The sequence below is a fragment of the Pristiophorus japonicus genome, chromosome 5, assembly GCF_044704955.1.
Source record: "Pristiophorus japonicus isolate sPriJap1 chromosome 5, sPriJap1.hap1, whole genome shotgun sequence".
Lineage (NCBI taxonomy): Eukaryota > Metazoa > Chordata > Chondrichthyes > Pristiophoridae > Pristiophorus > Pristiophorus japonicus.
The window spans coordinates 48,071,364-48,098,407 of record NC_091981.1 but is presented as its reverse complement, the minus strand read 5'-3'; the positions used below and the strand labels follow the sequence as shown (position 1 = coordinate 48,098,407).

General features: G+C 43.5%; 1 long non-coding RNA gene across 1 annotated transcript in view; it reads left to right on the top strand.

Moving 5' to 3' along the window:
• Window positions 1-4,588: 4,588 nt before the first annotated feature.
• Window positions 4,589-27,044, top strand: part of LOC139264329 (uncharacterized) — a 58,852-nt gene continuing 36,396 nt past the window's right edge. Inside the window, exons 1-2 of the long non-coding RNA XR_011593323.1 lie at window positions 4,589-5,088; window positions 20,929-20,993. This is a non-coding gene — a long non-coding RNA (uncharacterized lncRNA). The remainder of the gene's footprint in view (window positions 5,089-20,928; window positions 20,994-27,044) is intronic.

The window sequence follows — 27,044 nt, the reverse complement described above, 5'->3', positions numbered from 1 at the left end:
TTATTTCTCCTTTTAATTTGTATTGTTACAAATCCTTTATACATTTTGATTAACATTCAACACCATTGAAATAACACCAAATAGCAGTCCACAGTCCAACATCTGGCAGTGTTGCCTTTAGCTTGCCAAATGAATGCTGATTATTATAAAGATTCTCTAAATTAACCAGCTCAAAAGTCAAGCTCTAGTTTAAAACTCTCACCAGATGAGCTAATTGTTACATTTGACCTGTAAAGCATAATTACTTAATTGTGCTTTGTAATTGGTGCACTGTATTCTGAATTCAAATCAGAATTTGCATTTGTGCAAATCCAGATATACAGTTTTATAATTCAATCAGTAGATGAGCCTACCTTTGTGCGTTCAGTAGTATTGGTAGGGTCATTGGTAGCTGCATCAACAACTAGAAAAGAAGAGCCTTTGTCAAGATAATGGAGTATAATTTAATATGCTGCAAATCGGACTTCACTGATCATTATGGTGCTGACTTTTTTTTAAAAAAAAGAAAAATCTTTTCCGTTCATAATTCCGTACTTTATCAAACATCTGCATACAAGCCAATACAGTGCTGCACACAGTGTTTATCCAAAATCTTGGGTACAATTTTACAACTAGCATAAAAACCAACTCCTCTAATTTCAACTGATGCAGTGGGCATCGATTTTTAATTGTTCATAGTCAGTAGGGAGAAATATTTTCATGTGCGAGCCCTTCACTCAACTGTTGTTCTAGTGATAGGGGAGTTAAGTGACTCTTATTGTCTTCTCTATTTCTTCGCACCTCTTCCCCCTCATCCACACTGCTTTTCAGCACAGCTGACAACTAGAGGATTCTGGGTGGTGTGGAGAGAGGTGTTACTTAACTACAGTGGCCAATGGTCGAATCAGCTTAAACACTGTTACTGTGCACCCTGAGGGAAAAGGGGATGTGTTGCGGATATGACTACTATCCCTCTCTAGGACCGGTAGATTTCCGCCACTGATATTCCCATGGCGGGAGTGACACTTTAATGTGTAATCGTAGTACCACTACAGACTAATGGTAAATTTGGTTTTGGTAGTGGTAATGCCATACCTAGTTCTCACCAGCAGGAATGTCTCGTTAGTTTCTACCCTCTGTAGATTGGATTGAGCGTCCTTGTACTGCTGTCAGTGAATGGATCTATGATGATGACCAAGTTATTTGCTTATTATAAAGGAAGTCACAGCCTTTGAAGTGAAATCCACACACACGTAATTCTGATATAAACAATTCTGATACCCAAGTGTTATTCGCCAATGTTTATAGAACAATCTTGTTCTCTTAAATTTCCATGTACCCAATACTCTCGGATTACCATTCTACAGTTGTAAAGCACTTTGTCATACGGTGAGCAACTACAAGGGGAAAACCTGCAGCAATAACAAAAAATGTAAACTGTGGTAAACACCAATGTGATCACTCTAAACTGAAACACTAGTGAACTTTATTTAAAATATAAAACTGTTAGGGGTGTCTTTATTCAGGGGTTGGTTATCAGAAGACTATGCACATCACCCAATGTTTGTTCCAATTTATGCCATTATCTGAACCCACATGTTTTGACTGCTTGATCTCACTGTCCCAGCTGTCATTTATGAGCACCACACTTTAGGAAGGATGTGAAGTGCTTTGGAGAGGGTACAGAAGAGATTTACTAGAATGAGAGATTACAGTTACATAGATAGACCAGAGAAGCTGGAGTTATTCTCCTTGGAGCAGAGAAGGCTAAGGGGAGATTTGATATGGGGAAAGAGCGGGGTAGTGGGACTAACTGGATTGCTCTTCGAGAGAGACGACGCAGACTCAACGGGCTGAAAGACCTCCTTCTGTGCTGTACTATTGTATGATTCAATTTATGATTAGTCAGTACTGGCCGGGCCAGCAAATGCTGGACATATACAACAGGTCTGTTAGAATCTGGAAAGAGAGGTCAGTATTTCAAATCTCCAACCAAAACATCAACTTGTCTTTTTGTTTTTCAAATGGGGACTGACTTCCTGTGTATCCCCAGCATTTTCTCTTTCTATATCAGATTTCCAGCATTCACCAGTTTTCTTTTTAACCTGAGAGTCTATCTTATCCCACGCTGAAGTTGTGACAAATGAGTGCTTGTGACTGATTTGATATAACAGTTCCATGGTATATACAGGGGTATGCGTTATCTTGATCCCGACAGGTGATATATTGGATAATTACATTTTATATTATAATCCTTGAGTTGATTTTCCTGTGTTCTTAAACATCATCTGTCGTCATCATCATAGGCAGTCCCTTAAAATCAAGACTTGCTTCCACTCTAAAAATGAGTTCTTGGGTGACTGAACAGTCCAATACGGGAATTACAGTCTCTGTCACAGGTGGGACAGACAGTCATTGAAGGAAAGGGTGGGTGAGACTGGTTTGCCGCTGCCTGCGCTTGGTTTCTGCATGCTCTCGGTGATGAGACGCGAGGTGCTCAGCGCCCTCCCGGATGCACGCCCTCCACTTAGGGCGGTCTTTGGCCAGGGACTCCCAGGTGTTGGTGGGGATGTTGCATTTTATCAAGGAGGCTTTGAGGGTGTCCTTGAAATATTTCCTCTGCTCACCTTGGGCTCACTTGCCGTACAGGAATTCCGAGTAGAGCGCTTGCCTTGGGAGTCTTGTGTCAGGCATGCGAACAATGTGGCCTGTCCAGCGGAGCTGGTCGAGTGTGGTCAGTGCTTCGATGATGGGGATGTTGGCCTGGTTGAGGATGCTAATGTTGGTGCATCTGTCCTCCTGGGGATTTGCAGGATCTTGCAGCGACATCGTTGGTGGTATTTCTCCAGTGATTTGAGGTGTCTACTGTATATGTAAATGCAATATGAAGAAAAGCTTGTAATAGATAGGTGGCTGGATTTTTTTTTTGCTTTGTCAGAGTTGAAGAACCCAGGGCTTAAATTGTAGGTTGAAAATTTTAAATCTGTGAATTAGTCACTACTGCTGAAGTGATGAGGATTTGGTGTACAATTACTTAATGACAGAGGATCAGTCGTTTCTCAGAATGATAATTGCACTTCTCAATAGTTTCTGAAAACTATAAGATCAGACAGACACCATCAAATTACATCAGTAGCCTTTAATTCCATCAGAAAAGAGTTCACCACCAAAAGACTTACCTGATGCCTAGTTGATGTAACACTAAAACATCACATTTCAAGCTGGGATTGTTCTCCTTAGAACAGAAATGATTAAGGGGAGATTTAATTGATATCTTCAAAATTCTGAGTTTTTGATAAGAGTCGATGAAGAGAAACTGTTTCCACTGGCAGGAGGGTCAGTAATGAGAGGACACCGATTTAAGATAATTGGCAAAAGAACCAGAGGGAAAATGAGAATTTATTTCACACAGCGAGTTGTTATGATCTGAAAGGCTGGTGGAAGCAGATTCAATGGTGTGGTGTATGTAGCACACAAATCACTGACTCCACACGGTCTGATGTAAGTCTAACTGCTGTAAGTCTAACTGCTGTGACCTTCGTCCTTTATTGTTCAGCTCCAGAGTGCCTCCCAGGTGTGGTGGTCAGCCTTATATAGCCTTTGTTACTGGTACTACCAGGGTTTCCCACCGCAGTGCCCTCTGTGGTGTGGCATAGTACTTACAATACATTTAAGGTACTGGGACGATACACACATCATTACATATCACCTCCCCCCCCCCCCCCAACCTGGACGCAGGACAACGATACACACATCATTACATAACATCACACTTGTCCAACGGAAGGCAGGTGGGCATAGACAGTGCGTTAGTATGGTACATATTATCTGGCACATTAACTGGTTATTGACTGGTAGCGGAACCTTGATTTCCTTGTTAACCGTTATCATTAATTGTACTTCATCCATTATTTTACACAAATACAGTGGCCATTCAGCATAAAAAAAGTAATTCTTATTATAAATTCACTATCTCACATTAACATAGCTCATTTTAGACTCGCTCTGCCAAACAGAAGTCCTTTGTGGGGACCACCTCTTTGTAAGGCCCTTTTAAGACTCCCGGGTGCATTTCCTCTTTAAGGTGCCAGCTTTGATGCAGGAGGATTCCACGAGGCTTCTCCTTGGGCGCCGCCATCTTTGATGCTCTGCAGCTCCGACACGATGCCGCCGCCATCTTCTTCTCCGCCGCTCCGAATGTCCTCCGCCATCGCAGCCTCCACTCCCCTCCACTGCCACCTGACTTGCCGCCTCTCCTGTGGCCGTCGTGGCCTCTCGAGCGGCCGCACTTGCCGCATCCCCCGCGGCCTCCGTAGCGGCCTCCCCTGCGGCTGCCGCCGCCCGACGCTACCAGCTCCTCGACGGGGCCTCTTCCTCTGCGGGGCCCTTCCGAACCGCCGGCCCCTGGATCCCTCAGCACCCCGCCCGCAGCGCCCCGCCGGCTCACTTCCCCCCCCCCCCCCCCCACTAGGCCCCTCTGTGCAGGGCTGCTTGCCTGTGGGGGCTGGGGCTGCAGGGTCTCTGTGAGATCCGGGCCTGGGACTTGCCTGTGGGGGCTGCAGGGTCTCTGTGTGAGGTCCGGGCCTGGGGCTTGCCTGTGGGTGGATTGAGGCTGCAGCTCCAGCTCGGTCGGCGCTGCTCTCTGGGGACCCGGGGCACGGCAGCACCCCGGGGAGCAGCAGCCTGTGGAGGAATGAAGTCTTCCCAGCTCCCACGGACCGTCCCCATCCACCTCCGGCCGAGGAGTGTCGGCCCATCGCCTGCAACGACCCACAAAGGTAAAGCGTGCGTCTCGTCCCCGTGGGATACTTGCACCATCGCTCTGCCGAGAACAGGTATTAGTTCCCTGGTGTAGGTACGCAGCTTCGCCGTGACCGGGACCAGCTTGGGTCGTGCAGCTGGGTTAATCCACAGTTTATCAAAAGTTCTCCAACTCATCAACGACGGACCCGAGCCCGTGTCCACTTCCATACTCACTGGGACTCTGTTGATTTTTACTTCACTTATCACTGGGGGCGAATCGTCGGTACACGTGTACAGTCCCAACATCTCATCTTCTACCTGCTCCTCACTGAACAGTGGATCATCCCCCATCTCCTCAGCCACACGGTGAGTCCGATTTCTTTTACACATACGCTGAAGGTGGCCTTTAACATGGCAGGTATTGCACGTGTACTCCGCAAACCTGCACCGGTGAAGCCCCATGGCTTCCTCCACAGCGCCAGCATGGTGCTGCTTGATTGGCCCCCCCTCGGCGGACTCTGAGCTCCAGGATCCCGAGGTCCGTGCTCTCTGCCCCGGGCAGAGCCACGTTCTGCAGTTTTGTCCGTGGTGGGCGCTATCCTGTGGACCGTGCCTGCCGGGTTCGAGACTGTGTGGATCATTTGCTTGGTGCTGCAAGTCGAGGTCATATATGCCCGGCTGATGGCGATGGCCTTTGTCAGAGTGACTGTGGGTTCCGTGGCCAGCAGTTTGTGAAGGAGGCCCTCGTGGCCAATCCCCATAACGAAAACGTCCCGCAAAGCCTCGTCAAGGTGTGCCCCAAAATCACACGGCGCCACGAGTCTCCTGAGGTCCGCAGCATATTTGGTGACATCCTGGCCCTCAGATCTGCAGTGATGGTAAAATTTGTATCTGGTCGTGAGGATGCTCTCCTTCGGTTTCAATTGGTCACGAATGAGTTCAGTCAGCTCCTTGTATGACTTGTCCCTGGCGCTCCCAGGTGCCAGCAAATCCCTGACGAGACAGTAAACCTCATCTCCACAACTGGAGAGCAATATAGCCTTACGCTTCTCTCTCATTGCGTATGTGTCCTCCGTCAGGTCATTTGCTGTGAAGTAGTACTCGAGCCTTTCTGTAAAGGCCTCCCAATCATTGCCCACGGTAAAATCCTTTAGCGAGCCCAGAGTAGCCATGGTTGTGTGGAGTTCGTCCGTTTCCTCGTTGCCAATGTGGTGTATGCAGCACACAAATCACTGACTCCACACGGTCTGGTGTAAGTCTAACTGCTGTGACCTTCGTCCTTTATTGTTCAGCTCCAGAGTGCCTCCCAGGTGTAGTGGTCACCCTTATATAGTCCTTGTTACAGGTACTACCAGGGTTTCCCACCGCAGCGCCCTCTGTGGTGTGGCATAGTACTTACAATACATTTAAGGTACTGGGACGATACACACATCATTACATAACAAATGGGAACTTTCAAAATGGAATTGGATATTTATTTGAAAAGGAAAAATTTGCAGGGCTATGGGGAAAGGGCAGGGGGAGTGGGACTAATTGGATAGCTCTTTCAAAAAGCTGGCACAGGCACGAATGGGTCCTGTGCTGTAAGATTCTATCATTTGCACATATGCTGTAATTTGCTGATTGGTAACCACACCTGGTGTATGTCACTTAAAGGGCCACTGTATTTGTGGAACTAGCATTTGCCAAATATTTGCTGTTTATCCCCCTCCAAATAATGAGTTAGACACCATTTTTGGGACAATAGCGCCAGATGCAAAATGTGTTGTGTATCTGTAAAGCATGCACTCCCATGTTCCGCCACCAGGGAGTGCATCCCCTGAAGACCCAAGGGATCCCAGCATCCCTTGGGAGCACTGTATATAAGCCGGCCCCTAAGGCCTGTTCCTCACTCTGGAGTGTCTTAATAAAGAATGAGGTCACTGTCATTTTAACCTCCCTGTGTGCAGTCTCATCTGTGTTAGGAACACAATAAAATGCTCAGTGGTCAGTTTTTTAAATATGGGATAAATTTTATGAGCCTTACACGATGGGAGCACATATTGAGACACTGAACGTCTTTTTTATTTATTCATTCTCGGGATGTGGGTGTCGCTGGCAAAGCCAGCATTTGTTACCCATTTCTTGTACAACTGAGTGGCTTGCTGGGCCATGCAGTTAAGAGTCAACCATGTTGGTGTGGGACTGGAGTCACAAATAGGCCATATCCGGGTAAGGCAGCCAGGTTTCCTTCCCTAAAGGACATTAGTGAACAAGTTGGGTTTTTAGCGGCAAGCCGATAACTTCATGGTCACTTCTACTGATAGCAGCTTTTTAAAAAAGAAAGCTTTTCCAGTTTTTTTAACTGAATTCAAATTCTCAAACTCCCATGGCAGGGTATGGACTCGCTGTCTCTGGATTATCCATCAAGGCTTCTAAATTACTAATCCCGTAACATAACCACTACACTACCGTACCCCAATTTAAAGACCTCCCATAATAAAAAAAACATGTTGCTTCTGCTCATTTATCAGAAAAATGACTAACATCTCAGCCAGGTCCTTCCCTGATTCTCTCTCTCTCTCATCCAGTGTGGCAATCATTAAAGCATTGCCATGGCCCACAGTGCAACTTTTGCTTCCAGTAGTAACCTTCCAGTTGCAGATGGAGAGATTCCCACATTACAGGGTAACTAGGAACTGGCTCGTGTGCCAATTGAGTCGAGAGCTAATGCAGTACTTGCAACCAATGGCAAAGTGACTGGGGATGGTTTTGTGGCTGTGCAGATTAATTATTAAAATCTGCCCGTGGTCTTGTGTTCTTAGATGTTGATGAATTGTGCTCTCCTTTTTAAGTGGTTTATTGTTTTAGCGAGCATCTCGGATTCCATATACAACAACTGCTGGTTAGTTTAATGGAACAAACACTAATGGATCATTGTTCTTGACTTAGATGGCTTGTTGGTACCTCCCTTCCTGATTGGGTGGAGCCAAGAATAAATTATTTATTCCCTGTGTGCCATCTCGTGAGTGTTATTAATTGATTTGACCTTGAATCTGTGAGACTTGGTGTACCTTAAACATAGTGGCACTGAATTTGCCTTCGGTATGACGGCGTACTCTCTGAGCACGGCGTCTTACCGGCTTTGAAACTGACCGCAACTTCAGGATTTGGCGCATGCGCTGTGCTGCCCACGCCCCCTACAGAGCCGGCAATAAGTTAAATCTCATAAACCATTGAAACAGAGGAAAACCTTGGCTCTTCCGCAGTAAGTACACTGTTGAATTCCCCATTTAAAGTTAGGTGTAACGGGGGTATGAATAGCCCATTTCTGCTAAATAAATGGCCTGGAAATAGTGCCTGGAAAACTAATTTTAAGTTTTTGCAGTTTGAAATTTGCACATTTTAATAAAAAGTAACATTTTTAAGAAACTTTTCAAAAAAAGTTCTTACATTTTTTTTTAAGTTTGTGCATCTTTACTTCGGTTTGCTTTTTCCCCGTGTGAGAACCCCAATTTTTCTTTTTCTCTCCTGTTTTAAAAAGTTAGAATTTTAAGGGCTACTAACTTCCTTGTTCACTGTCTGTGAGAATTCTGCCATTTGATTGGCTGCTTAGACAGCCTGGTGACATCACAGCACTTTGCACAAGGAGATCCTCATTAATGCTAAATGGGAGCTGGACATGTTTCTGGCTGGGGGTGAGATCCCCTCATATAAAAGGTAGGTATTTTATAATATTGATAAGGGCCAGAGTAGTGTTCTGGAAACGTTTTGAAAGCCTAAAGGGCAATTCTCCAGATTGCCCCCCCCCCCCCCCCCCCACCTAATTGGTCTGAGTTTTTAATCAAGTTTTTTGCTTCTCCTAGGAGGTTACAGGGCTGCTGGGTTGGATGGGGAATGTATGTATTGTGGTTCACATGGCATCGCTGTGTGTGGAATAGGCTGGATGGACCAGAGGGTACTAGCTGTCTGTCATTGACTTACGTCGTAAACATGTGTAGATGTAGGATTTTTAATAAGCATTAGATAATTTATTATGAGGTTTAAGAAAAATCGCCCAGAGGTCCTGCTTCTGATAGCTAACCAATGACTCCTGCTGAAAAGTGTGCGTGTATGGCCATTGGATGTACAGCAGTATGGTACTTTTCCCTAGGGACACCGATGAAAAATGAGGTACTTGAGGGCTGTCCATGCCCATGGAACTACACCTCAGCCATTATAAAACATTCCCATAAGTAGCTTCAGTGTTGAATGTTGATAAAGCATCACCAAACATTGTGACAATAGAAAGTTCATGGACACTAAATGCACAAATAAGCATCAGTGTATAGACAGCACAAAAATAGGGAATCTGCTTAACTCTGAAGAGCAGACCTGATAGAGGTGTTCAAAATTGAGAGGTTTTTATATGGCAAATAGGGAAAATCCAATTCCACTGATCAGCCAGTTCCCAACTACAGGGCATAAATTTCAATTCAAAAGATAATTAGGCATGAGAGATGCATTCAGCCCATCTCAATTCATCCAGCCAGAAAGATCCTAACCTTATCTCATTGTACCATGATTTACTTTACTGATGTCAGGCTTTTTGCTATCGCTACTCTATCTGTAAATTTGTTCCACTTTCTGTTTGAAGAAAAATTTTTATCTGACTATTTCTACCCTTCTCCAGTGTGTCCCGGTTCCATTTCCCTAGTTTAATTTAAAGTAATATTCTGGGTTAAATTTTTCTATATCCTTAATCTCGCATAACTCTATAAGATCATCTCCTTTCCAGACTGAAAAGCTCAAGTTTGTCTAGTCTTCTCTCCTAACTCAAACCCCCCCAACAGCCTCGTAATTCTTCTCTCCACTGCAGTGCTTCAATGCCTCTTTTTTTATATCTTGGCAACCGGAACTAGGACAGTGTTCAAGGTGCAGTCTAACTAGAGCTCTATACAGTTTGATCATTACCTCTTCTGATTTATATTCTACTGTATTTCTAACAATTTTATCCCATATTATAACCTCTAGAAGCTTTCCTACTACTGATGCTAGGCTGACTGGTCTATAGTTACCTGCTTCAACTCTTATTTTTCCTTTCTAAAACGCACATTAGCAATCCTTTGCCACAACCTTCTTATTCAAAAGGAAAGATTTCCTTTCTGCAGTAGATGTAGTAAAGTTGTAAATGCAATTTAAAACAAAATGATAAATAGTTTTAGTGCTCCATTGCATACAGCACATGGGAAATCCTCTCTCATTGTAGAAAAGGAATTTTTAAATCTACTATGTTGCTATGATATGTAGTCAGACCACATTTACAACATCATGTCAAATTTTGGTGGTCATTGCACAAAAACTAGTACACAGTACTTGCATTGGAATGGATGCAGTAAAGAGCATCCAGACTGCTCGCAGCGTAAAGGGGATGAGCCAAGAGGAAGGATTAGAGAAGCTTAAACTTCTGAGTCTGGAAAAAAGACAGTGAAAAGGGAACCTCGTCCAAGTGTCGTAAAATAAATTGTATGTAAAGGAAACCCTGATTATTAGTGCAAAGTACACCGAGAGAGTAAGACCAGAGGAGCTGTATGGAACCGGGTAAAAAGTAAATTTGGAACAGATATCCGGGGGTGAGGAGAACTTTATTGATAAATGTTTGGAATAATATGCCAGACAAGGTAATAGCAGCAAATAAATTTGTGTTCAGAATACTACTACACACCATGTCAAGAGTCAATGTTCTAGAGAGAGGGGGTTTGATGAACTAAATGCTGTTTATTTATCCTTGACTTTTAATGTGTGAATTTTATTAGAGCAGGGGGAAGTGGGGAGGGGAAGAAGTGTGGTGTATACATTGGGAGATTCTCTTTCGCTTCACCCATGGGCGTTTGGATGACCTCTAGAAAGAAAGTAGCCTCTCCCACTTTATTCCTGGGGTGGGGGAGCAGATCACACTTCATTGAATTTTGGGTTACTCTCCTGCCTCGTGCAAATATTTCAGTACCGCTGTTTTTGAGGCAGTGTCACCGCCTGAGTGCTGACTTTACCGCCAGGCATTAGGTGCAGGCTCCAACTGCCAAATTCAGTTTTTGCGCCCAAAGATGAGAGCGCAGCACACTCATCTTCGGGCGGGAGCTCAGGAGGCCGACTGAATTTCGCATTGGGAGGCTGCCGCCATGCTAAATAGGAAACTGGAAGAAAAAAAGCCTTTCACTTTCCCGCTGTTACAACTAATGAAAAATGCAGAAATAAATAAAGAAAAGACTTACCTTACGCTCTGGCCGATTTTGCCCAAGTTCTGCAGTTTACTCACCACTTTTTTCAGGCTGTACGGCCGCCTGCCGGTACGGCAGCCGTACAAAGCAAATATCGTGACAGAGGTGTCAGAGGCGTTGTACGCTGGATGACGTCGCCATGCAGGTGGCATTGGCCGGCACAGTGTTGCCTCTTGGCGCCTCTGCCAAAGAGCCGACTGAAATTCAGCCGGGGAGTGGACGCTGCTTTCCGTCGAAAGGTAGGCGTTTGCCACCTTCCGCGCCTGGTAATAGGCGGCGTCCACAACCGAATTTCACCCCTTAATGTTAGGAACTTTCTCGAGTAGGTTTCTCTATTCATTCTCTATACTTGCACTGTGTACTAGTTTTTGTGCAATGACCATCAAAATTTGACATGATGTTGTAAATGTGATCTGACTACATATCATAGCAACATAATAGATTTAAAAATTCCTTTTCTACAATGAGAGAGAATTTCCTATGTGCTGTATGCAATGGAGCACTAAAACTTTTTATCATTTTGTTTTAAATCGCATTTACAACTTTACTACATCTACTGCAGAAAGGAAATCTTTCCTTTTGAATAAGAAAGTTGTGGCAAAGGATTGCTAATGTGCGTTTTAGAAAGGAAAAATAAGAGTTGAAGCAGGTAACTATAGACCAGTCAGCCTAGCATCAGTAGTAGGAAAGCTTCTAGAGGTTATAATATGGGATTAAATTAATAGTTAGAAATACAGTAGAATATAAATTCTAGGTTTCTCTTGATATATTTTGCTTGAGGGAACTTCACAACATAAACCTTTAGTACCTTCATGTATGTCTACATTTGTGTTGGTTTTGCATATCTTAAAGTGTATCCTTCTATTAATAACTGGATTTATCAATGTATGAAAGCTATGAAATGGGCTTAGTTTTGCTTATCTTGTATTACCATAGTTCCTGTTCATAGCTGCTTCATACATATTTTAAAAATTCACAGAATTCTTTTTTTTAAATGTGCTATTTGTCACAAATATAGTTGCGGATGTTAATTCTATTTGACAGTACAAAGCAATCCATATTGAGACCACGCTGTTAACCTCTTAAACATGCTGCATAATGCCAATGCTATTGGTAACACCTTAAGCTGGTCATGTCATCCTCCTTCCCATCATTACAAGCTGAGGGACGACAAACACATTCAAGACAGATGCATAGTAACAATGTTATCTTGCTGAGCAGATCGTGACTTAGAGTTTCAAAACTTCCTGTTACTCAACAAAACATAATCACTATTTCAGTTCTTGGCCAAGCCATTGGGTAGAATGTTTGCAGTAGCGTTCCCAATGGATACTGTCTATCTGCCTCCTACGACCCACCCATAATTTTTGTACATGTAAGAATTCCGAACATTGAAAAGTATTGATTGATCGGATTGCCTTCTCCTCACAAACTAAAATGATGACCACAAAGAACATTGATTAACCATCCATTTTAGATCAGATTTTACAGATTGTAATGACTATATTTACCGTTAAAGTTATGTAATGCAATATGAAATAACATGCAGATTTTCTTTTACTTCTCAACTGAAACTCCAACTATAGCGTACAGAAAAAGACCTAGTGATACCTTGAACAGCCGATGAGAGTGACTATTCTTGTAACATTTACAGGGCGCATCCAGTACAAGCTCGTGTTTAGTTGGTCTGCAGGCATCCAAACTATCAAAATTCTGAAAGGAATATACATTGGATGCACCACAGGAAACAGTCAAGGTTAGATGCAAAGACATGTTATTTGTCAACTACTAAACGTCTGAACCGGCAGGCGAAGCAGGGCAGTTACTGTTCTAATAAGTGCATCTCTTAGTGACTTAATGATCTTTACTTGATTTCTGAGTGCAGTAGTCGATGGATGAATGCATGTGTGCAACCCAAGCCAAAAAACCTGGATTATGGGATACAACGGCAGACTTGTAGGATTTACCATACATGATTTTGCAGCTGAGTGACAAAATTGACTACTATGGATTTAAAGCACATTTATTTCCGTGCGCTATTGCATTTGGGTAGGATTGCCTTTGGGTCATAGGGTTTCACTTGGTGATCCAAGTGTGGATTTATGCTGTAACTTTAGGATTGTTAGGAAGTGGTTTCTGCTTTGCAGCAATGTTCAAATTGCAGCATAACTTCAGAGTCTTTGCTTGGAGAGAGGTCATCATCATAGGCAGTCCCTCGGAATCGAGGAGGACTTGCTTCCACTCCCAAAGTGAGTTCTTTGATGGCTGAACAGTCCGATACGAGAGCCACAGACCCTGTTACAGGTGGGACAGACATTCGTCGGGGGTAGGGGTCGGTAGAGCTGGTTTGCCGCACGCTCCTTCCGTTGCCTGCGCCTGGCCTCTTCATGCTCCTTGCGTCGAAACTCAGAGCTCAACGTCCTACCGGATGGACTTTCTCTACCTCAGGCGGTCTGCAGCCAGGGTCTCCCAGGTGTCAGTGGTGATGTCGCACTTTACCAGGAAGACTTTGAGGGTGTCCTTATAACGTTTCTATTGTCTTCCTTTGGCTTGTTTACCAGAGGTAGTGAGGACCACCCCCCACCCACACCATCCCCATCCCCAGAGGAGGTAGTCTCACAACACTTGGATTTGACACCATAGAGTACAACAGCAGTGCCATGTCACACCTGTTTAAACCTTCACAAAGGTCTGTTAGATCAGAGCACTTTTTATACCTTCCTGGAGTTCACTTAAATGTTTAGACATTCACGTTTGCGCTTTCTAAACTTTTCAACTTAATCTATGCACAGAACAGAGCTCTCTCCTGGGTAGAATAGCAATATGAGCCAATAAAAATGGGGTACTGCCTGACCGATACCAGTGTCAGCCTGGTAGTTATGACATCAATATGACTTAATTAAAATAGAGCCTCATTTTATTGCTTGTGAATGCAGTGCCCACTCTATTTTAAATGCAATCTGGTTTTCCTCTCCCCAACCAAGGGACAACACTGCAGCCAATTTTAACATCCCCTTGCTAACCCAGCTGAGATCATATAACTGCCATTAGAACAGTGGTCAAACCGGGGACTTTTATGGCTCATCATTGGCATTTCTTATTGCAATGTTTTAATGGTTTGGCAGGGTTTTTTTGTACTTCTCTAACATTGACTGTGTCACATAAATTCAAAGTAATAGGTCTCTAAAAGCTTCAGTGAAAATTATAACTGCTTAGTCAAATAATTTTTGGACGTCTGTTACTTGTGGTGTTACTTGTGGTGTTACTTGCGAACCAATAACAGGGACCTGGGAATGTTATTGGCAACTAGATTATAGTGGAGGGTACAATGTTAACAACACAGAGTTGATGCAAGGTTAAACTTCTCTGCCTCTCTACCTCTATTTCCTCCTTTAAGAAGCTCCTTAAAGCCTACCTCTTTGACCAAGCCTGCCCTAATTTCTCCTTATGTGGCTTGGTATCAAATCTTTTGTCTCATAATACTACTGTGAAGTGCTTTGGATTGTTTTACTACGTTAAAGACGCTATATAAATACAAGTTGTTGTTGATTAGTTCCCTCAACAGAATAGGTTTACTAAAGAGTGGATTTCCTGGAACAGTTTTGTAAACTGTAATAAGCAAATGGTCTTGGGACATTGCCAACATGTCAACATTTTGAATTATTGCTCTGTTTTCTCGATAGAAGAAATGCTTTGCAGAACTTCTTAACTTTTATGGGGGGGGAAATTTGGTCGCACCTCAGTTGGGGTGGTACCCCAGGTGGAGCGGTAATTTTAGCGCCTTGAAAATATTTCCGCCTCCCATTGAGAAATTTGTCGGAATTGGGTGAAGAGCTGAAGGTGGTGCAAAATCAACCATTAGACACTTGACCTGGGTTGGGGGTGCGGGGGGGGGGGGCTAATGAAAATGTCGTCACCAAATATAACCGAGTCATTGCGCATGTGCCAATCTCCAATTGCAACCCCAGGAAAAGCCGACTCTTAAAGGCGCGGCATTATAGACCGGACAGGGAATTATAGACCGGTCAGCCTGACATCAGTAGTGGGTAAAATGATGGAATCAATTATTAAGGATGTTATAGCAGTGCATTTTGAAAGAGGTGACATGATAGGTCCAAGTCAGCATGGATTTGTGAAAGGGAAATCATGCTTGACAAATCTTCTGGAATTTTTGGAGGATGTTTCCAGTAGAGTGGACAAGGGAGAACCAGTTGATGTGGTATATTTGGACTTTCAGAAGGCTTTCGACAAAGTCCCACACAAGAGATTAATGTGCAAAGTTAAAGCACATGGGATTGACGTGGATTGAGAACTGGTTGTCAGACAGGAAGTAAAGAGTAGGAGTAAATGGGTACTTTTCAGAATGGCAGGCAGTGACTGGTGGGGTACCGCAAGGTTCTGTGCTGGGGCCCCAGCTGTTTACACTGTACATTAATGATTTAAACGAGGTGATTAAATGTAGTATCTCCAAATTTGCGGATGACACTAAGTTGGGTGGCAGTGTGAGCTGCAAGGAGGATGCTATGAGGCTGCAGAGTGACTTGGATAGGTTGGGTGAGTGGGCAAATGCATGGCAGATGAAGTATAATGTGGATAAATGTGAAGTTATCCACTTTGGTGGTAAAAACAGAGAGACAGACTATTATCTGAATGGTGACAGATTAGGAAAAGGGGAGGTGCAATGAGACCTGGGTGTCATGGTACATCAGTCATTGAAGGTTGGCATGCAGGTACAGCAGGAAGTTAAGAAAGCAAATGGCATGTTGGCCTTCATAGCGAGGGGATTTGAGTACAGGGGCAGGGGTGTTGCTACAGTTGTACAGGGCCTTGGTGAGGCCACACCTGGAGTATTGTGTACAGTTTTGGTCTCCTAACTTGAGGAAGGACATTCTTGCTATTGAGGGAGTGCAGCGAAGGTTCACCAGACTGATTCCCGGGATGGTGGGACTGACCTATCAAGAAAGACTGGATCAACTGGGCTTGTATTCACTGGAGTTCAGAAGAATGAGAGGGGACCTCATAGAAACGTTTAAAATTCTGACGGGTTTCGACAGGTTAGATGCAGGAAGAATGTTCCCAATGTTGAGGAAGTCCAGAACCAGAGGTCACAGTTTAAGGATAAGGGGTAAACCATTTAGGATCGAGATGAGGATAAACTTCTTCACCCAGAGAGTGGTGAACCTGTGGAATTCTCTACCACAGAAAGTTGTTGAGGCCAATTCACTAAATATATTCAAAAGGGAGTTAGATGAAGTCCTTACTACTCGGGGGATCAAGGGGTATGGCGAGAAAGCAGGAAGGGGGTACTGAAGTTGCATGTTCAGCCATGAACTCATTGAATGGCGGTGCAGGCTAGAAGGGCCGAATGGCCTACTCCTGCAGCTATTTTCTATGTTTCTATAGTAATGCACCCATTAAAGTTTTCAAAATCACCTTTTCTCAAGCTGAACTCTTATTGCTGTCTGCTGCTGCAAACTCGGAGGCTTACGCACCGTGCTGTGTGTAAACCTTGCACTGATTGTGACCTCCGAGGGCAGTAGCCACCAGTTAATGACTCTGCAAGCCTATACCGACTGTTTTTCCAGATGTTGTTACTGACGGGCGCTACATGAGGCGGCTGCACCTAATTTAGCGAGCTGAGCGCAAGCGTGGGCGTTGCACCAGGACTGACAATCAGAATGATCATCACTGGCGGTTTGCACCCCTTCTAAACCTCTAATGAATTTTCTGACAGGATGCTAAAAGCTGCGTGCCTGGTCACTAAGCTCTAACGCTCACATTACCGCCCCCTCTGGGTGCTAACTGAGGCTTATAGACAACCGAAAATCCAGCCCATGATGTTTGAATATAAATTTACTGGTATGCCAAATGACCTGAATTTTGTACCTCAAAAATTAATTTTATATTTAGACCATAAAAAGAAATTCAGCACAATAATAGCAATCCATGTGTAAGAGTCAGTTAAATCTTTTCAGTTCTTACAAGGACCCATGGTCACAAAGTAGCAGGTACAATGGCTAAATGCCATCCTGTAGAAGTTATGCTGGTTGTTGGCCATGGTCCCAGGAGTCATGGCAACAGCTGCATTGGTGGGTGCAATAGCAGGGACCTGGGAATGTTATTGGCAACTAGATTACGGTGGCAGGTGCAATGCTAACAATATAGAGTTGATGCATGGGGATGCCTCCAGATCCTGAATTGTACTTAGCACATTAGAATCCAATTCCATCTTCTCGCATATAAATTATCAGCATAGAAGGAGAACTTTTGGCCCATTGTGTCTGTGTTGGCTCTTTGCTAGTACAATCAAAAACAAATTCTACTGCACTGCACTCTTCCTTTGCTTCTAATATTTATCCAATTTTCCTTTAAAAGATGCATTAGTCTTTCAGTCACTGGATAGCAACTCGAGCATAAACCCCATATGATTTTATAACCCCGTCATGCAATGTGCACCTAGAAAAATAGAAAAAGTTGACACAGCCCTAAAAAGCACACAGCTCAAAAACTGTCCCGGACATAAGCCTATGACCCATGAAAATAAGAAAAGGCACCAACTTCTTATAACTACAGCCAATTGTTGCAACCCAATTGCTTCCCTGGCTAAGATCAACTAAAGCAGCAAAGAACAAGAATCAGATGCACTGTCTTGTTTAGTACTTTTTAAATGTTCTGAAATAGAATAAGAATACGGTGGTCTCGATGCCAACTATTGGTGTTCAATTTGTGCCACATCATTTAGTGGGATTACCCTCCTGTTCCCATTTATTGCGTGTGCTGGTGGGCTGCCAGGAGCTGCCAGACCTTATATTATCATTATTGATAGGGCATGCTTGAGCTATACAACTCATAACAAGTGAATTCTCCTGGTTCAGAAAATGTGATGAATCACTATTCATGTTCCTGAAGGTGATTGATCGTTTTGCCCATTCTTCAGGTAGAAGACAAATGTGATAACCTTTAGTCGCGTTCTATTTCCTGCTTGTGCATCTCACCTGGGTGCTCTTTCATTTACCATAAGACCTGAGGTTTTTAAATACCTTTTGATTACTTCCTCTCTTAATGAAATCGATGTAATTTTACCTCTCAATCAAAATTTATGTAATGCAGGTAAGTGTCACTGATTTTGATTTCTGTTATTTATTCTTTGTTTAATAATAGAGCTATTTACAAAAGAATTGATAGAGGTATAGGCACCTGCACAGATTCAAAGCGGACTTAGGTAAGTTACTGAAACAACAATAGTTAAGGGATTATGAAGTGTGAATCATTGGGTCAAACTGCAAGAAACAATTTCTGTTAAGTGACCTCTTCAAATGGCTACATAGAAACATAGAAAATAGGTGCAGGAGTAGGCCATTCAGCCCTTCGAGCCTGCACCACCATTCAATAAGATCATGGCTGATCATTCTCTCAGTACCCCTTTCCTGCTTTCTCTCCATACCCCTTGATCCCTTTAGCCATAAGGGCCATATCTAACTCCCTTTTGAATATATCCAATGAACTGGCATCAACAACTCTCTGCAGTAGAGAATTCCACAGGTGAAGAAGTTTCTTCTCATCTCAGTCCTAAATGGCCTACCCCTTATCCTAAGACTGTGTCCCCTGGTTCTGGACTCCCACATCATAGGGGACATTCTTCCTGTAACCTGTCCAGTCCCGTCAGAATCTTGTAAGTTTCTATGATAAGTTTCTATAATACTACAAATTAATAGCTTTTTTAGCTCGGAATTCCCCAACTGATCCATATATCTGTGGCCCAGTCATCGCGAGCTTCTCTGGCTCCCTGTCCCCCAGTGCATTGATTTCAAAATCCTCTTCCTCATCTATCAATCTTGATGTTGCCTTGCCCCACCCATCTCTGCACCCTCCTCCAGCCCAACATGCCCTAGCAACTTCCACTCTTACAACTCTGATTCGGGGTATCCCTTCCCTTCGTGCTGCACTATTGGCAGCAAGAACCATCCATCACACTCCTAAACTATACAATTCCCTTCCTAAAATTCTCTTCCTTGCTCCATCTCTCCTCAACTTTAGAATCATCCTTTAAACTGATGTACTTGCCCATGTCTGTGGTTATCACCTTTCCCCTAGCTTTGCCCTAACTACTGCTGATGTCCAGTTCTATCTTTTGAATGAGACTTTAAACCGAGGCCCCGTCTGCCCCCTCAGGTGAATATAAAAAAATCACATGGCACTATTTTGAAGAAGAGTAGAGCAGTTCTTCCTGCCAATCTTTATCCCTCAACCATCATCACTAAAACAAATTATCTGGTCATTATCTGATTGCTGTTGGTGGGACCTTGCTATGTGCAAGTTGACATGTGCAAATGTCGCTTTTTCTAAATTGCAACAGTGACCACACTTCAATTGTACTTCAATTGTACTGTGAAGTGCTTTGGGACGTCTTAACGTAGTGAAAGGCACTATATAAATGCATGTTCTTTCCTTTATTGTTTACAAACTGAACTGTTGCGTTTAACATGTTGACTACCTCTCTGAGGTGCTTGTGGTCCAGCTGTGGGTAAATAGATCCCTGTTAGGAATCACGGGATCCATGTTGGTGAGGTGAAGAACCACCTCATCAATTTTTTATCTCACTTGGTGAATGCATTCCGGAAATTTGAAAAACTATATCGCAGAGCTGTGTAGAGGGGATGAGTTAGCTGTGTCATGTTGACTAGAGACCCACTCTGTCAAATTTCTCTGTTGGTTTGCATGCTCTGATGCATATTGTTCAAGGTGTCCATCAGCCAGAACTGAATGCGATGAATGGAATATATCCATTTTTAATTATTTTTTGAATCATGTGCTTCATGGTGAGGGATGCCTGTACTGGGAAATTAAACCTGTTTTCTGTTTTTGGCATCCATTGGCTGCATTGAGCCTTTCTAGTTCAAGTGCAGAATAAAATTATATCTCCTCTTCAGCCAGTACATGAAATGTTCCATGCACCAGAAATCCTAGAAGCAAGAATGTTCGTGGAAATAGTTCAAATGAAAAATAGTTACAATATAGAAAAATAAAAAATAAACATTGCCAAAATTTAAAATAAAATTGACCTCAAACAATCCTTTAAAAATTATCTTCAAAATTCAATTATTTTCCGTGCTTATTTTGTCAATCAAACTATTAAATTCCTCAAAACTTGACAGTAATTTTCAAGGAAATTTTAAAAACGTAAAATCAATTAAAAGAAGCAAATACACATATCTGTCTGTCTATTGTACAGTCAGTATGACTATGCATTCTCTTGTCCATTGCAATTCAGTGTCCTACTGCATTTCATTCAAAATTACTGACACATTTGTACCTTTTATTGGCCAAAATTTCATATTCATGAAACAGAAAAGTCACAACAGAACTGATTGATACTTTAACAATCATCAGGAATGAAACCCACTAATCAAAATGAAAAACAATCAAATCAAAAATGGATAATGAGCAATAGTTGCTTTAATTAAAACTTTTTATGTTCCAGTCTTATCCTCGCAGCCTGCCAAACATGGGCTCTAATATAAGTCATTAAAAATGACGTGTTTCACAATAACACAATTAAAATTGCTGCTGAACTCCTTGTGAACTGTCTTTAATGTTAATAATCAGTGTCTTGCCCTCTTCTCAAAAACCTGGGCTGATACATTCCCAAAGCTAACACTATTAGCACCTGAAGGGAGCTGTCAATTACACCTGCGCCTACAATTCCCAAGTGCTGCAGTCTCAACCGGATGATTCTCTCAGTGCAACTGGAAGGCTGTGTCATCTCCTGTTACTTTCTGATCTTATTTTATTTTGTGCTTTTGGAGGTGAAATCAAGTTGGTGAGTGAATACATACACTTATTTTGGTTAAACTTTTGGATTTAAATTATTTGTCAAATGTTTACAGTTTAATTATGTGAGGAGGCCTAATTTGGAGAGAAAACACCACCTGTGCTTTCTTCTGTTTACAAATGTTTTATTTTTTTCCAGTGCCGGCTTTAGGGGGCAAACAGTTGCCCAGGGTCCCAGGCCATGGGGGATTCCACCAAGCTGAGGTAGGTCATACCTTCAGAGTAATGGAAATCGTAAATTTAACCTCATAAGTCACCTTAAGGTGGCAAAGTCTAATACATGGCACAGTATAATTTTATGACAATTGTTAATCTAAAATGGCATAATTATTTTTTTAACAGATACGTAACAATTATTACACCGAGTGTTCATGGTGTTTAATTCAGATTTGTATTTCTAGTTGGTAGCAATATATTTTTGTTCCCACAATTCTTGGCAAAGCTCAACAAGCGCGCAATATTGATTTACGAGGCGTCCACTGTTGCTTTCGTCCAAATTTGAAAATTCTACAAACCACTGTTGACCTTGACTATATCTTCGCTTGGGCAAGGCACTGGAGGGCAGCTGGCCCCATTGAAAACTAACCCCAAGCACACATTTCGAAGAGCAGAGAAAAGAGAAAACTGGCAGGACCATTCATAGTGATGTGTGATAATTGAGTGGAGGCATTTTAACGTGAGTAAGTCTGATGTAAAGTAAATTGGAACAAGAACTATAAAACACTTGTTTTATAACACTTGTGCACAATAGGTGGATGTCTATTGTTATAGGTAACCGAGGAATAGTATTTTGTCATCCAAGTGGGCAAGACAGCACATCCAATGTCAGACCACACTTCCATTTGCCATTAAAATCACATCGATGGTTGTCTTGATAATTCAATGGTCAACCTTTGCACTTCTGCTCCTTGATGGTTGGAAAAAAACAAGTGGCCAATATTTTGCATTATTCCCACCTTCAAAATGGATGCAAAAGCCAGGAATCTCAGGGGTGGGGAGGGAGGAGGGAGTACTTTGAAAGGATCAAATATTTTTTTAAGTTCTTATTATGTTTAATTCATGCAATATTAACCTATAGAGCTGAATTTTATTATTTGAATTTCCTGCTTGGCTAAAATGAAAACAGAAAATGAAGTAACAGCACCAGTGAAGTGAAGATATTTTATTTGACGGCCTCTCTGTACCACTGAATGATTAGGCTTGGTTTCATGGGTTTCCACAACAACAATACGTCAATGTATCGGAAAGGTTAAAGGGGGCAGTTCTTTAAGCAAAGCTGAATATTTCTCCATTCTTCTCCCACAAATAGAGCAAGAACGCCCAAGCTGCCAGTTGGATCTCATGATCCATTGTGTTCCGCATTGTGTGAGGTATCTTTTGGGACCCAATTTAAATTTGCATTAGTTGGCATTACTGTGTCATATTTATGTGATTTCAAGGTGGTGAAATTGATATTATTAGGATGGGGGAGAAAAACTAGTGCATCCCCTCAATAAAATGATCGTTCATTTTGCAGTAGGGCAATTTCCATCCCTCCATGACTGTACCATGGAAACCTGAACCAGTGTTAATGAGATGGAGAATATCATCCACTGTTTGCATATCCTAAGTTTGCATTCAGGTTATGGACTGCTGCCTAGATGCAATTTTATTTTCCTGAAGTCTGATAAGTTGACTAAAGTCTTCAGAATGTTTTCATAAAAATGAAGGGGGAAAAAATGAGATGGGAAAGCTTCAGGAGTTAACAATCACATCAGATGTATACAGAAACATGATGTTTATTCGCAAGGAAGAATAATTACAAAAAAGAGTCCCCTGAGAGCCACAGTCACAGGCAACAATCCTGATTGGAGATCAACTCGGAGGTTTGGTCTCCAGAGGGGGTTGGCCATATGAGACATGGCACGTTATATCACCTTGTTTGTACTATTGTACACATTCACCTCTTGCTTATGGCAAATAATTATCTAAAGTAAGTTCTTTTTCCCCTTTTGCTGCAGTTGAGACAGGAGAAGGTGGTTCACACCCATTTCCCACAGCAGCCATCCTGTGGCCACTGAGATTGCCAATTTTGGACAGTCCTGTGCCCTAAATCCATGCCTGCTGCGGACTGGACAGAGGATACTTTCATCCCATCAATCCAGGCTGGATTTGAACCCAGGAGCTCGAGATAAAATGTCTAACCCACTGCACCCATTTCCCCAAACATTGGCTTTAAAGACATTCTGGGCACCCTGATGTGAATTTTTGATAGTTAAGGATTTAATTCAGAATTGTTGATTTACATTTACAGACTACATATAAAGAAGTTTGAAAGTTATGGGGCAGAAATTTTTTCAGTGTCAAGTACTCAGCACATCCCCCCCGCCCCCCCCCAACAGAGATCTTGATATCCTGATGGTGGGCAGAGGCGGAGGGGGGGAGGCACAACTATTTTAGGTGCAATTTTATGTTGCATATTCATGCTGCAATTATTCATTTTTTTATATTCTGAAGGGGAATAGTTATGTTTGTATATTACTGTGAACCTACTATTTTCTTTGTGACTGTTTACTTATCTATTTACTGTTAATACATCTGTGATAGTTTATACCCTAACCCACGATCCGTTGGTGTTTATTCTAGTGCTTTCCAAAGCCAAGAAGATTGCACAGGAGGACATGATATATATAGTAAGCTCAAATACAGCGGCACGGGTTTCCATTCCATCTCTAGGCATGTTATAGCTTCCAAATATTGGGCAGGTAAAAACACACACTGGTATGTAGAGAAGGAGGGTTCATTTTCAGGTAGGCCGACAACTTCGTGATGCGTGTTAATTATAATGATTTCTGCGTGCAACCAGCGCTACCTGTTCATTGCTGCACGAATCAGCAGGGGGCCCAATATTTACGAACTCACGCTACTTAAAGCTAGTCTGTAGTACTTAGTGCATTGTGACTGGAGCAGGTGCTGGGAGTCATTCTACAAGTGAATCTGACCTGGGAAAGAGTGAAGAATGGCGGACCATAGGAGAGAGCAGGAACCCGGGTTTTTGGATGCTGCACTGGAGGTCTTGTGGAGGAGGTGGAAAGGAGGGGAGATGTCCTATTTCCTCAGGGATTCAGGAGATCCTCCAGACAAATGATCAGAAGGCAGTGGGAACAGATAGCACCGAGCTTGGAGCCCATCCTTTCCAGCATGGAAGTGGTGGCCAACTCCCATCAATATACTTGTGGAACCAACTGTGATGCAGCATCTGATGTCTCTGCTTTCATTCCAGCACAAGCAGCAGCCACCCAATGTCTGAGTGTTGCAATGGAAGCTCAGACTGCTGCCATCATGGCTCTGGATACCAGTGTTGAAAGGGGCTTGCAGGGTGTCACAGCAGCCCATCTATCTGTCCTCCAACAAATTACTCAGGTTGTTGAGGCACCGCCCTGGGAGAGTGGCAGTGATTCCATGCAGCACGAACCTGCTGCCCTCTCTCGGGTTGAAAGCATTCGTGCTCACACCCCTGCCACTCCGCCAATTCCCTTGCTGTTGCCTGTCAGCCAGCCAGCCCAGACTGCTGCCGCCCATACTGAGATGGTGCAGTCTGAAGCTGGGCCTTCTAGGCCTAGATTTGCTCAAGGTCATCCTTGAAAGCCATCTCCAGTCTCCTCCACTAACCGCTGCATTGCATCAGCCATGCTGCAGCCACTGGGGTAGTACCTTGTAGGAGCACTAGGATAGGAAAAGGCTCATGGGATACAAGCCACGGGGTTGCACACGGGCAATTAGTTTATTTTTGTATGCAATATATATTTAATTTATAAATTTGGATTAGAATGTGTAGTTTGCATTTGCTTTTATTTTTGCATTGTGGTCAAGAGGATGATGTAATGGTCAGTGACAGAGGGAAGGTAAGGAATGTAGGACTGATGGGGAATAGCGGTTGAGATCTGGTATCGTTCTTGAATTCGTTGTTCACATACAGCCCAGAAAGAAAGGGTCTCTCTAGGTTGCTTCCTCCCTTCTTCCTCCTTGTCCTCTTCTTCCTCCTCCACCTCTCCTCCTCATGCCCCTAAGCTTCTTGCCAATTAGGTGGCAAGGGGTGTTCCCTCATAATGGCCAGGTTGTGCAGCATGCAACTTACCACCACAAAATTTGAGACCTGCTCAGCTGAGTATTGCAGGGCTCCTCCAGGGTAGTCCAGACAGCGGAATTATTACTTCAGGATGCCAATGGTCTCCTCTATCAAATTTCTTGTGACAGCATGGCTCTCATTGTGTGCATACTGCGCATGTGTGGTGAACTGGACTATGAGCCATGTCAGCGGATAGCCCTTGTCGCCCAGCAGCTACCCTTTGGTTTGCCGTGGTGGTTGTTATGCAGCTGGCATGGAGGACTGCCGCAGAATGAATGCCTTATGATTGCTGCCAGGATACCGGACATTAACCTGCATGACGTGCTGCCTGTGGTCATATACCAGCTGCACATTGAGTGAGTAGAATCCCTTTCAGTTCAGGTGCATGGCAGAGTTGACATGAGGCACCTACAAAGCAATATGCATGCAGTCAATGACACCCTGCACCATGTGGAAGCCTACAATCCATATAAACTCTCATGTTCACTCCTGATTCTCTCTGGCAAGAGGGATTGAAATGAAGTTGTTTTTCTTTGCATAGAGAGCCTCAGTGACCTCCCTTATGGAGCGATACACTGCAAACTGCGAGCTATTGCTAATATTTGCCTGGAAGGAACCAGATGCATAAACGTTCAGAGCCACGGTCATCTTCACAGCCACTGGCAATGCAATCCTTGCCCTGCTCTGAGGATGGAGTTGTGGGTATAGCAGTTGGCAGATTTCAGTGACGACCTCCTTAATGAAGTGCAGACGTCTCAAACATTGGCCGTTGCTGAAGTTCAGATAAGAGAATTGCTCCCTGAACACCCTGGATGGATATGGCTTCCTGCTGCGAGCCCTTCTCTCCCTCCTCGCTCCTATCCCACGCCGAAGGACTTGCTGGTGCTGGTCCCCGTACCTATCCTTGGCCGAATGGCCTCCCGGTCCCCGCACCCATTCCTGGCTGAATGGCCTCCCGGTCCCCGTACCTATCCCTGGCTGAACGGCCTCCCGGTCCCTGCACCTAGCCCTGGCTGAATGGTCCACCTGATCCCAGTCCCCGCACCTATCCCTGGCCGAATGGCCTCCCGGTCCCCGTACCTATTCCTGGCTGAATGGCCTCCCGGTCCCAGTCCCTGCACTTATCCCTGGCCGAATGGCCCCCCGGTCCCAGTCCCCGCACCTATCCCTAGCTGAATGGCCTCCCGGTCCCGGTCCCGCACCTAACTATACCCGAAAGGCTTCCCTCCCTCTCTCCCAACTCTCTCTTACGTCTCTACTGCTGCTGCCCAGGCATCTGATTCGCTGATTTACTTACCTGTGCCGATTTTCTTAACTCACCAGAAGGTTTTTCTACAGAGGCCACATATGCCGGCTTAAGAAGAACTGGACTAACTCTGAGCTGGTCAAACTTGCCTAACTGGCCAGAATTGGCGCAGGTGGCAGGTTACGCCCCTTTTCACACAAAAAAACGAACCTAAAAAAGTCGTAACTAACTGAGTTACGCTGGTGCAAATTGATTGAGGAAACTTTTTTAAACTTAGGCCAAGAAAAGGGGAAAATTGAGCCCAATAATCCAAGACAAAATTAATTGTCACTTGGAAAATATGGGTTAATAAATGACAGCCAGCATGGATTTATTGAAAGCAAATCATGTTTGACTAACTTAATTGAGTTCTTTGATGAAGTAACAGAGAGGATGGATGAGGGTAATGCAGTTGATGTTGTGGATCGAGACTTTCAAAAGGCATTTGACAGAATAGACTTGCTAGCATGATTGAAGCTCATAGGATTAAAGGGGCAGTGATTGTGTGGATATGAAATTGGCTAAGAGACATAAAGCAGAGGGTAGTGGTGAATGGGTGTTTTTCAGACTGGAGGGAAGTATGAGGACCACTGCTCTTTTTGATAATATATTAATGACCTTGACTTGGATATACAAGGCATAATTTCAAAGTTTGCAGATGACACAAAACTCAGAAATATAGTAAACAGTGAGAGGGATAGTAACAGACTTCAGGACGACAGAGACAGAAATGGGCAAAGCACATGGTAGATGAAATTTAATGCAAAGAAATGTGAAGTGATGCACTTTAGTAGGAAGATTAAAGAGAGGCAATATAAACTAAATGGAGGGGGGCGGGGAGGGGTTGTAGGAACAGAGAGAC